Raw genomic sequence first — 15,424 nt, 5'->3', positions numbered from 1 at the left:
TCTCTCTAATTTGTGTGTGCATTTGCCTTTGGACGATGATCGCGCCTGCAATATTATGACTAAAGCGACAGTGGCAATCTACAGCCTCGCAATGTCGTCTGTTTACATATTTCTTTGGCTCAAACAACGTTCTCTTTACAAGAGCAAGTTGTTAGAACATCTTTACAAAGGCATAGTGAAGGTGGCCAGTTATTTCAGCATCATTCTCTTAATGACTTCCTTTAACATCGGCACAATTGTGTTCAGTATCATCAACAACTTCGCCGCATCGAACATCAGTTGCAAGCCATTGGAACCCTTTTATACATGGCCATTTTTGGTGGCATCTGCTATCAATTTTCTGGGCCAGGCAACGATGTTGTGGCTTTTCGTCCATCCGTTTGTGTGCGCCAAAGACAAACCTTCAACCAAGGCGGCTTCCCGTCTTTTGAAACGCACGCTCTTAATTGTGGTTCTATGTGTTACCACAGACGTTACGGCGGGATTGCTGAACGCGTTGTTACCACATAAACTTACACGTCAGTTGTTTATCGGTTACGGATCCACGTGTACACTCAACTTGATTGGAGTTTTAATGACTTTTGAGACTTGGAGAGAAATTATTTTCAGTCCGTTCAAAATCTTTAAAAAACTTTCGGACGATGCAGAACTTGAGAATGATATTTGACTCATCTTTAGCTTCAAATATCAAACGCGTGGATTGAAGGACTTGATCGATACCTCTACAATGCAGATGGGTGTGGTCATTCATTGGACTGTTTTGTATTCTTGTATTTGCTTGAAAATGTTGCAACTTTCGATACAATTTTCGTTTCTGTTCACAGTTTGTAGCTGCTGGTTACTCATCACATGAAATGTTTTCGCTAAATTATGCAAAATCTTTTTGTGTCTAATTGGTTAATATTACAGACAGGTGCATGGTCAGCGTTTCTTAAAAGGTTGGTGCAAAGTGAACTGTTTGGTTGTATCACTCTTCTATTGTCGCCGCTTTGATATGAAAATTTTCATTTATTCCAATCATTCCAATCAAAATCATTTTTGCGTGGACCTGGTTTTCCATTGAAAACCCAACACAAGATGGTAATTTAGTAATCGACCATAGAGCGCCCGATAATACTTCAATATAATTCATACATTGTTTGTGTTAACTCTTTTAGTCCCAACAATAAACGAATAGCGGACATTGCCACCATATCCGATTTATATTCAGCGATAATTCACTGCTCTGGTGTAAATCTTTGTCGTTGGAAAAACCTTTTCCTAGAAGTAGCAATAGAAACTGTTTACACATGTAGAGTAAATATACGATTGCACTGTATATCACTAGCAAGATCTGCATCGGCCACGGTTGTATTCTTCCAACCGCCAAAACTTGACGACAGCGGGAAACAGTGATACAAAGCGGAAGTCGTTAATTTAGTCATTAATTAAATAATGGCTTAACATCAAGACAGTTTTGTCGAGGAATTGAAGTCATGATTTTACACCAAGGCCATTACAGATTTCCTTTTGTAATATAAGCAATCATATCTTCTGTTTTGATACACGTAACTAACTTGGAATAAAAAAGTCAAAGCTAAGATGCTGTTAATCATTTCAAGTAAACGTTTCGAACCTATACTTGGTTCATCATCAGTACTACTACAGCAGGTTGCAGAAAAGCGTCGAGTTAATGAGGGACTGATAGGCAGAAGGGAAACAGCAGCAACAAGCCGGAGGCGTGTAGCGTGACAGCAGCGTCGATAGCACAGAGTAACGTCATCATTTGCAGATGTAGGTGGCCCCACAGGAGCAGGTGAGTTGATATACAACATTACATCGATGGAGAAGCTGTTGCTTGTCCTTGGTGAAGAGCTTGGAAAGGGAGGTGGTTTTGCTAGCTTCAAGTGCAGCTGTTCCAGACTGCGTAAACAGAAAAGAAACTCCATAGCGGCGACCAATAACTAACTTGGGATTTTTGAAGGGTTGGTGCGAATATTTTACTGTATAGGCATGCTGAGCGATCAATTGTATTTCTCTTCCTTGTAAGGAATCGGTCAAGACCTTCAATCCACGCGTTTGATATTTGAGTCACATATCAGTCTCAAGATCTGCATCGTCCGAAGGCTTTTTACAGATTTTAAACGGACTGAAAATAATTTTTCTCCAAGTCTCAAAAGTCATTAAAACTCCAATCAAGTTGAATGTAATCGTGGATCCGAACCCAATGAACCACTGACCTGTAAGTTTATACGGTAACAACGCGTTCAAAATTCCCGCCACAAGGTCTGTGGTAACACATAGGACCACAATGAAGAGGGTGCGTTTTAAAAGACGGGAAGCCGCCTTGGTTGCGGGTTTGTCTTTGGCGCACACAAACGGATGGACGAAAAGCCACAACATCGTTGCCTGACCCAGGAAATCAACAGCAGATGCCACCAAAAATGGAAAAGTGTGGAAAGGTTCTAGTGGCTTGCAACTGATGTTTGATGCGGCGAAGTTGTTAATGCTAATGAACACAATTGTGCCGATGTTAAACGATGTCACCAAGATAATGATGCTGAAATAACTGGCCACCTTCACTATGCCTTTGTAAAGATGTTCCAACAAATTGCTCTTGTAAAGAGAACGTTGTTTGAGCCAAAGAAATATGTAAGTTGACGAACTAGCCAGGCTGTAGATCGCCACTGTGGCTTTGGTCATAATATTGCAAGTGCGATCATCGTTCAAAGGCAAATGCACACACAAATTGAAGAGGACGGAAATCAATGATAGAAATGCTGCGGTACAAGCTGATATGTACAAGTTTCGTGAGGAATTTTTCCTTGAAAACCTTTTTCGTTGTAATCCAAAGCACACGAATGACAAAAATATCCAAAACGTCAGAAAAATGCAAAGTGGGCCTGTTGCCAATGTCTCAATCCATTCAACGTAAATAGACATCGTCTTGTTGTCGTCCTTTTAACTTTGTCCGCTACTTCACAGGGTACTACAGTTATTTAGGCTCTTAGTATAAGCTCTGAAAAACAATAGAATCGGACGTTTCTATTATACGCCTGTAGCACTAATGGTGAGGAAAAAACATCCTAATCCTCACGATGCTTTGAACTTTTCTGATGGACCGAAATTGTCTGTTGTTGTGTCAAATACTTAACTATGGTACAAGCATATAGGTTTCGCGACGCAGTCGTGACTTTATAACTTCCTAAATCACTTAACAATTATGCGACAAGCTTATGACGCAAAAACACTTGCATGGCATTACTCATCGCCACAAAAATTTGATGTTGTTTATCATAGGAGCACACATGACGTATTCTTGGTGGCTCTAAATTAAATAGAGGAAAATCAAGAGCCGTTATCTTTCTCCAAGCATTGGAAACCGCAGAGAAAATGTAGCTGCTGAATATCTCGCTAACCAATAATGACTGCGGGTTTGTAATTGTATTTATCTCCACATTGGTGAAGAAATAAATTGGTTATTTTTCACAGAATTTATATCATTGACTCACTGCTTATATGCATTGGGTATCGTCTGTACAATGAAAGAAACATTTGAACTTTTTTTCAAACACTGTACATATTTCAGTATAAGTTTTCAAAAGTGCAACGTACTTAATCTCAAAGCTATTAAACAAGCAACAAAATAGGCGCAGTTTTTCGGGTCGTCCCGTTACGGCGGGTGTTGGAAAAGCTATCAAATATTGACGCAGAGAAATTACTCGAATGAAAGCATTTGAATATTGAGTATCAAGAGTGCTAATGTATTCATTTTTTTCCCTATTTGGTTCAAAGACCAAAATTTTTCTTGTGAAATTATTGCACAATTGTTTGGAACAAGGTTTCGACAAGTGGTATTGTGTAAAACTGGTGTTTGGTGCAAAATATCTGTAAGAAATGAAAAAGAAGAGAATAATGGTGTTCAATCGAAGTAATGTAGAAGCAACTTATCAAAGCAAAACACAGAAGTTGTTGCCGCAATGCCTTAGCTGCGATGCCAGTGGACCTAGTTTTCAGAAAAGAGTTTGGGTAAATTCGAGTATAGATGAGAAAAATAACTCCCAAGATTTAATTAACAATGAACACTAAATAACTGCTTGATTTATGTAACAGCTTGGTGATTTTACACCGGATGTAAACGTTTGGAAAGTATTTGTCTAAACAAACATTCGTATGGCACAATTTCATCGCAGCATTTCCGCGTGTATCCTTTTATCGGGGCCTTTGTTAAGACAGCATATATTGCTATCTGAGAAAATGTCTTCACTATGGAAAATACTGACTCCATGGTATAAGGAATCGTTACTCATGGGAATTTGTACGCACGTCCGCTATTTCTCCTTCGGTCGTTCGAATGTCAGGTAACCGCAAAGGTTTCGTGACACTATTCAGTCACTTTCTCTTTTTCCTGTCTATAAAGGTTACAAGTTAATCAAGGAAAACCCAGTCAAAAATATACCCTGAATAGATCCGTACATAATTTCTAGTTTATGTATAGATGACTGAGCATGAAACCATGAGTGAACGGGTGACAATCTTGGCCTTTATGATTATTGTTAATTATCATTGTGCGTAACCACAACATGCGTCGAGCAGGAATAAAACAAGCATGATTTTGAACGATGGTCGTCTATGACAATTGTTAACGACATGAAATTATATTTAATGATTATTAGCTGATATACGTTTTGTTCATATCGCGACAAAGGCAACAGGGCCATATGATAAATAAATGGAATCATTTTTTGGACTCTATTAACACTACAGTCAGGAGCAATTCCCCTTACTAATAGAAAATTGTGAGGAGTGGCGTGGATTAATGGAAAATCATCAAAAGTTTTTTAATCGATGAACATATTAAAATAAGACGATGTCTACTTACGATGATTGGATTGTAACATTGGCACTCAGCCCATTTTGCATTTTTCTGTCGTTTTGGATATTTTTGTCATTCGTGCGCTTTGGATTTCAACAAGGAAAATTTTCAAAGAAAAATTCCTCGCGGAACTTGTACATTTCAGCTTGTACCGCAGCATTTCTGTCAATGTTTTCCGTTCTCTCTAATTTATTTCAGCATCATTCTCTTAATGACTTCCTTTAACATTGGCACAATTGTGTTCAGTATCATTAACAACTTCGCCGCATCGAACATCAGTTGCAAGCCATTGGAACCCTTTTATACATGGCCATTTTTGGTGGCATCAGCTATCAATTTACTGGGTCAGGCAACGATGCTGTGGCTTTTCGTCCATCCGTTTGTGTGCGCCAAAGACAAACCTTCAACCAAGGCGGCTTCCCGTCTTTTGAAACGCACGCTCTTAATTGTGGTTCTATGTGTTACCACAGACGTTACGGCGGGATTGCTGAACGCGATGTTACCACATAAACTTACACGTCAGTTGTTTATCGGTTACGGATCCACGTGTACACTCAACTTGATTGGAGTTTTAATGACTTTTGAGACTTGGAGAGAAATTATTTTCAGTCCGTTCAAAATCTTTAAAAAACTTTCGGACGATGCAGAACTGGAGACTGATATTTGACTCATCTTCAGCTTCAAATATCAAACGCGTGGATTGAAGGACTTGATCGATACCTCTACAATGCAGATGGGTGTGGTCATTCATTGGACTGTTCTGTATTCTTGTATTTGCTTGAAAATGTTGCAACTTTCGATACAATTTTCGTTTCTGTTCACAGTTCGTAGCTGCTGGTTACTCATCACATGAAATGTTTTCGCTAAATTATGCAAAATCTTTTTGTGTCTGATTGGTTAATATTACAGACAGGTGCATGGTCAGCGTTTCTTAAAAGGTTGGTGCAAAGTGAACTCTTTGGTTGTATCGCTCTTCTATTGTCGCCGCTTTGATATGAAAATTTTCATTTATTCCAATCATTCCAATCAAAATCATTTTTGCGTGGACCTGGTTTTCCATTGAAAACCCAACACAAGATGGCAATTTAGTAATCGACCACAGAGCGCCCGGCAGTACTTCAATCTACTTCATACGTTGTTTGCCTTAACTCTTGTGTTCGTCCCAACAATAAGCGAACAACGGACATTGCCATCATATCCGATTTATATTGAGCGATAATTCACTGCTCTGGTGTAAATCTTTGTCTTAGGCATTTCTAGGTAGCAATAGAAAATGTTTACACATATAGAGTAAATATACGATTGCACTGTATATCACTAGCAAGATCTGCATCGGCCACGGTTGTATCCTTCCAACCGCCAAAACTTGACGACAGCGGGAAAAAATTGTACTAAGCGGAAGTCGTTAATTTAGTCATTAATTAAATAATGGCTTAACATCAAGACAGTGTTGTCGTGGAATTGAAGTCATGATTTTACGCCAATGCCATTACAGATTTCCTTTTGTAATATAAGCAATCATATATCTTGTGTTTTTATACACATAACTAACTTGGAATAAAAAAGCCAAAGCTAAGATGCTGTTAATTATTTCAAGTAAACGTTTCGAACCTATACTTGGTTCACCATCAGTACTACTACAGCAGGTTGCAGAAAAGCGTGGATTTAATGAGGGACTGAAAGGCAGAAAGGAAACAGCAGCAACAACAACGAGCAACAAGCCGGAGGCGTGTAGCGTGATGGCAGCGTCTAGCACAGAGTGACGTCATCATTTGCAGAGAGTCAAGCTGCAGTGCAAACCTAGGTGTTGAAAAGGTATAGGGGTTTAGAGCTTTCATCAATGTTCAGTGTTGGTTTATTGTGCTGGATGTAAAGTATTTCCAGTATGTGCAGTTTAGATTTGATGTTACAATTATGTAGAACTTTTGGCAAATTGAAATTGACCACATGATCCGAGTTATCCCACAGGTGGTTGCTGACCACGCTTTTAGCTTTCGTTGAGGGATGGTGCTCTTTCATGCGAATGGGAAGGTTTCTCGTGGTCTCACCGATGTAGGTGGCCCCACAGGAGTAGGTAAGTTGGTATATAACATTACAGCGATGGAGTTGCTTGTCCTTGGTGAAGAGCTTGAAAAGGGAGGTGGTTTTGCTAGCTTCAAGTGCAGCTGTTCAAGACTGCGTAAACTACGCAGAAAAGAAACTCCATAGCGGCGACCAATAACTAACTTGGGATGGTTGATTTTTGAAGGGTTGGTGCGAACATTGTACTGTATAGGCATGCTGAGCGATCAATTGTATTTCCTTCCCAAGGAATCGGTCAAGACCTTCAATCCACGCGTTTGATATTTGAGTCAAATATCAGTCTCAAGATCTGCATCGTCCGAAGGCTTTTTGCAGATTTTGAACGGACTGAAAATAATTTCTCTCCAAGTCTCAAAAGTCATTAAAACTCCAATCAAGTTGAATGTAACCGTGGATCCGAACCCAATGAACCACTGACGTGTAAGTTCATACGGTAACAACGCGTTCAACATTCCCGCCACAAGGTCTGTGGTAACACATAGGACCACAATGAAGAGTGTGCGTTTTAAAAGACGGGAAGCCGCCTTGGTTGCGGGTTTGTCTTTGGCGCACACAAACGGATGGACGAAAAGCCACAACATCGTTGCCTGACCCAGGAAATCAACAGCAGATGCCACCAAAAATGAAAAAGTGTGGAAAGGTTCCAATGGCTTGCAACTGATGTTTGATGCGGCAAAGTTGTTAATGCTAATGAACACAATTGTGCCAATGTTAAACGATGTCACTAAGAGAATAATGCTGAAATAACTGGCCACCTTCACTACGCCTTTGTAAAGATGTTCTAACAAATTGCTCTTGTAAAGAGAACGTTGTTTAAGCCAAAGAAATATGTAAGTTGACGAACTAGCTAGACTGTACATTTCCACTGTCGCTTTGGTCATAATATTGCAAGTGCGATTATCGTTCAAAGGCAAATGCACACACAAATTGAAGAGGACGGAAATCAATGATAGAAATGCTGCGGTACAAGCTGATATGTACAAGTTCCGTGAAGAATTTTTCCTTGAAAACTTTTTTCGTTGTAATCCAAAGCACACGAACGATAAAAATAACCAAAACGTCAGAAAAATGCAAAGTGGGCCTGTTGCCAATGTCTCAATCCATTCAACGTAAATAGACATCGTCTTGTTGTCGTCCTTTTAACTTTGTCCGCAACTTCACAGGGTACTACAGTTATTTAAGCCCTTAGTATATGCTCTGAAAACAATAGACTATGATTCTATGACAGGGCTGTAGCCCTGATGCTGAGGAAATAATGTCTTAATCTCCACAATCCTTGAAACTTTTCTGATTTCCCCAAATTGTCTAATATTGTGTCAAAGGTTTAACTGCAGTACAAGCGCATAGGTTTCGCGACTTAGCGGTAACATAAACTTCCTTTCGTTTCTCTTGATTACGGCAACCACGTTTTAATTTGTTTGAAATTTCTGAGTCATGATTGTGCGTTCAGTTACATGACGCAGAAACACTTGCGTGATATTACTCATCGGCGCAAAAATTTAAAGTTGTTTATCATTGGAGCTGCCACACTTTGTTGTTGGTTGCTCTAAAATAAACGGAGGAAAATTAAGAGCCAATATCATTCTCCAAAGGATCGGAAACCGCAGAGAAAATGTAGCTGCTGAATATCTCGCTAACAACTAATGATTGCGGGTTTGGGGTTGTATTCACCTCCACATTGGTGAATAATGAAATGGTTATTTTTCACAGAATTTATATTATTGACTCACTGCTTATATGTATTGCGTATTGTCTGCACAATAAAAGAAACATTAAAAGTATTTTTTGTTTGGAACAAGGTTTCGAGAAGTGGTATTGTGTATAACTGGTGTTTGGTGCAATATATATCTGCAAGAAATGAAAAAGAAGAGAATAATGGTGTTCAATCGAAGTAATGTAGAAGCAACTTATCAAAGAAAAACACAGAAGTTGTTTCTGCAATGCCTTACCTGCGATGCCCGCTAATGCAATGTCAATCAGAAAAGAGTTTGGGTAAAAACGAGTATAGATGAGAAAAAGAACTCCCAGGATTTAATGAACAGTGGGACTAACTTACTGCTTGATTTATGTTACAGATTGGTGATTTTATATAGGATAAAAAAGTTTGGAAAGTCCTTGTCTTAAACAAACATTTGTATGGCACAATTTCATCTTAGCATTTCCGCGTGTATCCTTTTATCGGGGCCTTTGTTAAGACAGCATATATTGCATTCTGAGTGAATGTCTTCACTATGGAAAATACTGACTCCACGGTATAAGGAACCGTTAGGTTACTTATGGGAATTGGTACGTACGTCCGCTATTTCTTCTTCGGTCGTTCGAATGTCAGGTAACCGCAAAGGGTTCGTGACACTATTCAGTCACTTTCTCTTTTTCCTGTCTATAAAGGTTACAAGTTAATCAAGGAAAATCCAGTCAAAAAAGTATATCCTGAATAGATCCGTACATAATTTATAGTTGATGTATACATGATTTATCATGAAACTATGAGTGAACGGGTGACAATCTTGGCCTTTATGATTATTGTTAATTATCATCATGAGTAACCGCAACAAAACCGTCGAGCATGAATAAAACAAGCATGATTTTCGGAGATGGTCGTCTTTGGCAAATATCGCGACTAAGGCAACAGAGCCATGTGAAGCGGACAGAATTGATTATGTTTATATTCGAATTCCACTTACTGTGTTTCAGCAAATTATAGACGAATAACATGGGCTATCAACTGTGATCAGCCTAAAAATTTTGACAGCGGCATCAGCATGCAATTGGTGGGTTTAGAGTGGCTTTATTTACCTTCACTACGAATGACACCGGTCACTACATTGTCAGTGTAGCTCAAACTGCGTTTAAATTGGTCCAAATTAAATTGTTAATTGCTTATCATATGATTATTGTGACACGGGGCCTGTCGGCACTATTGGTTGAGCTTTGCTTGGTCATAGTGTTTCCACCTTGTTTTCTCCGTAAGGTTGCACCTAGGTTGGTGCCCAACGGATGACGGTGATTGTATAGTCACCACAAAGTGGAGGTCTTTGCTTGGCCGTTTGGTCAGCAAAGTCGTCTGATAGTCACACCAGCTGCACTGATGAGACCTTTTTGGTTGAAACAGTGGCCATCTGTGTGCAGCTTATAAACAATTAATTGTTAATGTTTGCCATTTACTAATGAAGGGGGCGAAAGGAGAGAACAATTAAATCTAAACGTCGCTTAAGTGTAACAATACTTCAAAAATTTAAAAAATTAAAACAGGAAAGATTTAAGGTAGCTTTCCAATAATATGAGGTTCAATGTTTTGATATTTCTGACATTCGTTACGATATATTTGCTTTTGACAAATGGCAGTGCTGCCAACGTTTTTCCTGCCTATCCTCAACATTTAAATAGGAAATGTCACAACCTTTGGTAGGCATTTGTAGGTACGCGACCCAGGGAGATGAGTGCAGCAGCTGTACGACGGACAAAGTTGAACCATATAGTCAAGAAAGTTTCCATATTTGCACTCTTGATACTCAGTATTTAAATGCTTTCTTTAAGGTTCGGGATTTTTTTCTATGTAAGTATGTGAAAGCTTAAACAGCACCCGTAACGGGACGCTCCGGAAAAGTGCGTCCAATTTTCTGCTTATGTAATTGCTCCAGGAGTAGAAGTTGCACTTCTGCAAACTTTCACTGAAATCTGTACAATGTTTGAAAAATTATGATTTTTTTGTATCTTTTATTGTGCAGACAATACGCAATAGCCTATATGTAAGCATGGAGCCAATACAATGGATTCAAAGAGGAATATTTAATTCGTTTATTCATCAGTGCAATTGAGTAACAACTTCAAACTCTTGTGACGATGAGTAATGCAACGGTTCAGAAGTGTTTTCGCGTCACAAACTTGTCGCACAATTATTAATTGACTAAGAAATTTAACACAAATTAAACGTGGTTGCTGTCGTCATGGCAAACGAAACAAATTAAGAAGTGATAGCTACGTTGCGAAACCTCTATGCTTGTACTATAGTAAAACTTTAGACACTGCATTAGAAAATTTTGGGGCATTAGAAAAGTTCAAAGGCTTGTGGAGATATTAAACGTTTTTTCCACTGATTTGTTAATGCAACTGTGCTATAATAAAATATCGTTTGTCTGTTGTTTGCAGAGACCAGGGTAAGAGTATATATAACTGTAGTTCCATAAAAAACTGAGGACAAAGTTATAAAGACAACAAGACGATGTCTACTTATGATGAATGGATTTTAACGTTGGCATCTGTCTCATTTTCCGTTTTTCTGTCTTTTTGGATATTTTTGTCGTTCGTGTGCTTTGGATTTCAACAAGGAAAATTTTTAAAGACAAGTTCCTCACGGAACTTATTTATTTCAGCTTGTACTGCAGCATTTCTGTCAATATTTTGCTTCCTCCTCAATTTGTGTGTTCATTTGCCTTTGGACAATGATAGCACCTGCAATATTATGACCAAAGCGATAGTGGCAATCTGTGGCCTCGCAATGTCGTCCGTGTACACATTTCTTTGGCTCAAACAACGTTCTCTTTACAAGAGCAGTCTGTTAGAACATCTTCACAAAGGCATAGTGAAGGTTGGCAGTTTTTTCAGCATCATTCTCTTGGTAACTTCATTTAACTCCGGCACATTTCTTTTTAGTATCATCAACAACTTCGCCGCATCAAACACCAGTTGCAAGCCATTGGAACCTTTTCACATATGGCCATTTTTGATGGGATCCTTTAATAATTTATTGGGTCAGGCAACAATGTTGTGGCTTTTCGTCCATCCATTTGTGTGCGCCAAACACAAACTCGCAACTAAGGCGGCTTCCCGTCTTTTAAAACGCACCCTCTTTACTGTGGTTTTATGTGTTACCACAGACCTTGCGGCGGGATTGTTGAACGCGTTTTTACCACATAAGCTTGAACGTCAGCTGTTCATCGGGTACGGAGTCTCGTGTACGCTCAACTTGATTGGAGTTTTAATGACTTTTGAGACTTGGAGAGAAATTATTTTCAGTCCGTTCAAAATCTTTTAAAAACCTTCGGACGATGCAGAACTTGAGAATGATATTTGACTCATCTTCAGCTTCAAATATCAAACGCGTGGATTGAAGGACTTGACCGATTCCTTTGCAATGCAGAAGGGTGCGGTCGTCCATTGGACTGTTTTGTATTCATGTATTTGCTTGAAAATATTGCAACTTTCGATGCCATTTTCTTTTCTGTCAATAGTTTGTATCTGGTTAATCATCACATGAAATGTTTTCGCTAAATTATGCAAAATCTTTTTGTGTCTGATTGGTTAATATTGCAGACAGGTGCATTGTCAGTGTTTCTTTATAGGTTGGCGCAAAGTGAACTGTTCGGTTGTATCACTCTTCTATTGTTGCCGCTTTGATATAAATATTTATTCTAATCATTCCAATCAAAATCATTTATGTGTGGACCTGGTTTTCCATTGAAAAACCAACACTAGATGGCAATTTAGTCCACAAAGCGCCCGACAGTACTTCAATCTACTTCATACGTTGTTTGCCTGAACTCTTGTGTTCGTCCCAACACTAAACGAACAACGGACATTGCCACCACATCCGATTTATCTTGAGCGATGATTTACTGCTGTGGTGTAAATCTTTGTCGTAGGAAGGACCTTTTCTTAGAAGTAGGAATAGAAAAATATCCGTAAATACACATTTATGTATTGGACATCGTGTGGTCGTTTTTTAGGAAGAATCGATCAACACACAGCAGGCCTAATGTTTCCACCCCACCCTAAAAATCAACCATCCCAAGTTAGCTATGTGCATATACAGTAAACATATGATTACACAGTATATCAATGGTAAGATCTGCATCGGCCATTGTTGTATCCTTCCAACCGCCAAAACTTGACGACAGCGGGAAAACAATTGCAAGATACAATACTTTCCTGGACAGCAGCCATTATTTAATTGATGACTAAGTAACAACTTTCGCTTAGTATACAAAAATGTATGCGGACGCTGATATTCGTTTCGATATATTTGCTTTTGACAAAATGCCGTTCGTTAACATATAAATAGAAAATGTTTCATTCTCTAAAAGACATTTTAAAAGACACGTGACGCCAGGGATGTATGCCCAGCATCTGTACGACGGGTAAAACCAAGTAGGAAAAGTTCGAAAAAAATATTGTCCTAACAAGGCAAAGCAAAGCTGCACATTTTTTCGAAGCATCACTGGTATGCGGGCAGAAGAGGTTGAATGTACATTTGTTGTGTAACAACACTATAATATCCTATCATTCTACCAACTATAATAATAATATGTGGAAATCACAAATCAATTTTACAGTCAAAAACAAGAATAACAGTAAGTCAGCCTGAAGATGATTTACAGATTTTAAACGGACTCAAAATAATTTTTCTCCAAATTTCAAAAGTCAATAAAACCCCAATCAAGTTGAGTGTACACGAGGATTCGTACCCAATGAACAACTGACGTGTAAGTATATGCGGCAAAAAAGCATTAAGAAATCCAACTGCTACGTCGCTGGCAACACATAAGACGACCAAGACAAGCGTGCGGGTGATTAAACGGGAAGCAGCCTTGGTTGCGGGTTTGTCTTTGGCGCACACAAACGGATGGACGAAAAGCCACAACATCGTTACGTTACCCAGTAAATTTACAACAGATGCCATGTAAAAAGGCCAGACATGAAAAGGTTCTAGTGGCTTGCAATTGATGTTTGATGCGGCGAAGTTGTTAATGCTAATGAACACAATTGCGCCGATGTTAAATGATGTCACTAAGAGAATGATGCCGACATAACTGGCCACTTTCACTATGCCTTTGTAAAGATGTTCTAATAAATTGCTCTTGTAAAGAGAACGTTGTTTGAGCCAAAGAAATATGTAAACTGACGACATTGCGAGGCCGTAGATTGCCACTGTCGCTTTGGTCATGATATTGCAGGTGAGATCATCGTTTAAAGGCAAATGTACACAATAATGGCCAATAATGGAAATCATTGTTAGAAATGCCGACAAACAAGCTGATATATATAAATTTCGTGAGGAATTTTTCTTTGAAAACTTTCTTCGTTGAAATCCAAAGCACAGGAATGACAAAAATATCCAAAGAGTTACAAGTAGGCAGATTGGGTCAAGTGCCAATGTCACAAGCCATTGTTCATACGTGGACATCGTCTTGTTGTTGTCGTTTTGACTTTTCCTTCAACTGATATTACAGTTGTAAATACTCCTATAGTAAGGCTCTGCAAAACAAGACCGATTGATTCCATTACATGAGCAACAAAACAACCTTCTACTACAATGAAGGTTTGCAAGAATACATTTCTCTAAGTTAGATTTTAACGTAATTCAACGTCGTACAACTGCTGAACCACTTCCCAGGCGTGACGTCATTTTTTCAATTTTACCACCGCGTGTGTTTAGTGTGAAGTATCGTTTGTTAAAAGCAAATATTTCAAAATTAATATAAAGTCTATAAAGTCTGCCGAAACTGTTTTATTCACGTTGTATTGTAGGATGGTTTAATTTGGACCAGTTCGAACCTCTTGTATAAAGTTCCTTGCCTGATCTATGAAAAAACGTAAACGGAAGTCACTGAAAAACTAAACGTTAACCCCGCAGACTCTCTAATGCAATGCAAACAGGTTCTGTGAAGCTTTCTACTTCTGCTCATTCCTCCTGTTTGTTCTATGTGGTGCTTCCTTATTTACCGTATGTACATTGTTTGTTACGTTAGGTCGGCCAATATAAGGAAGCTTGACTATCACATGTGCAGTATAGTGTGGCTTCCTTTATGTTCATTTCCGGCTAGAACAATGTCGATTTTATGGGTCTGGTAATATACGGAAAGCAGTCATTATTCAGTTTATGGTGTGTACAGAGGAGCGAGGTAAAAGCCATCGTTTATGAAAAGCGTTTCCTGTGCATCAGTCTCTTGTCTAATTTGTCTCCGTATAGGCTACGTATATATATACACCTCTATTTTGGGGTATTGTTGGCCACTCATCCGGTTAAGGCATTTATAGGTAATTTTAAATAAAGACTTTCGACAGTCTGTTTGACTACGTGATCAAAATTATTCTTGTCCGTTGCAAATCAAATCAATTTATTTTATTTTCGCTTGAATGACTGCAACATAAACAATCAGCTGGTTTCATTGAACGAAAAAACCGAATGCAAATTTTTTTTTTTTGCTGCCTGGAAATTGCCTAAATGAAGATACCTGGTGTCATTAACGCCAATACAATTTTCCCTTCGTAAAGTGTGGTATTTACTGAAACAATTTGCATTACGAATACAGATATATCGCTTGTCTTGCCAGGCCCGCTTTTTCCCATCAAAGGTGTAAATAAGCATTATTGACAATGTTAAAATGTTTTTCTTTGTGGTTGTACAATGTAATTAGACCGTTGTCTATTGAAACATGGTCTGAAAGGATTTTTATTTTTGATTGACTGACGCAATTTTTTATGTTT

This window comes from Ascidia mentula, chromosome 1 (genome assembly GCF_947561715.1).
Source record: "Ascidia mentula chromosome 1, kaAscMent1.1, whole genome shotgun sequence".
Lineage (NCBI taxonomy): Eukaryota > Metazoa > Chordata > Ascidiacea > Phlebobranchia > Ascidiidae > Ascidia > Ascidia mentula.
This window is presented reverse-complemented; position numbering follows the sequence as displayed.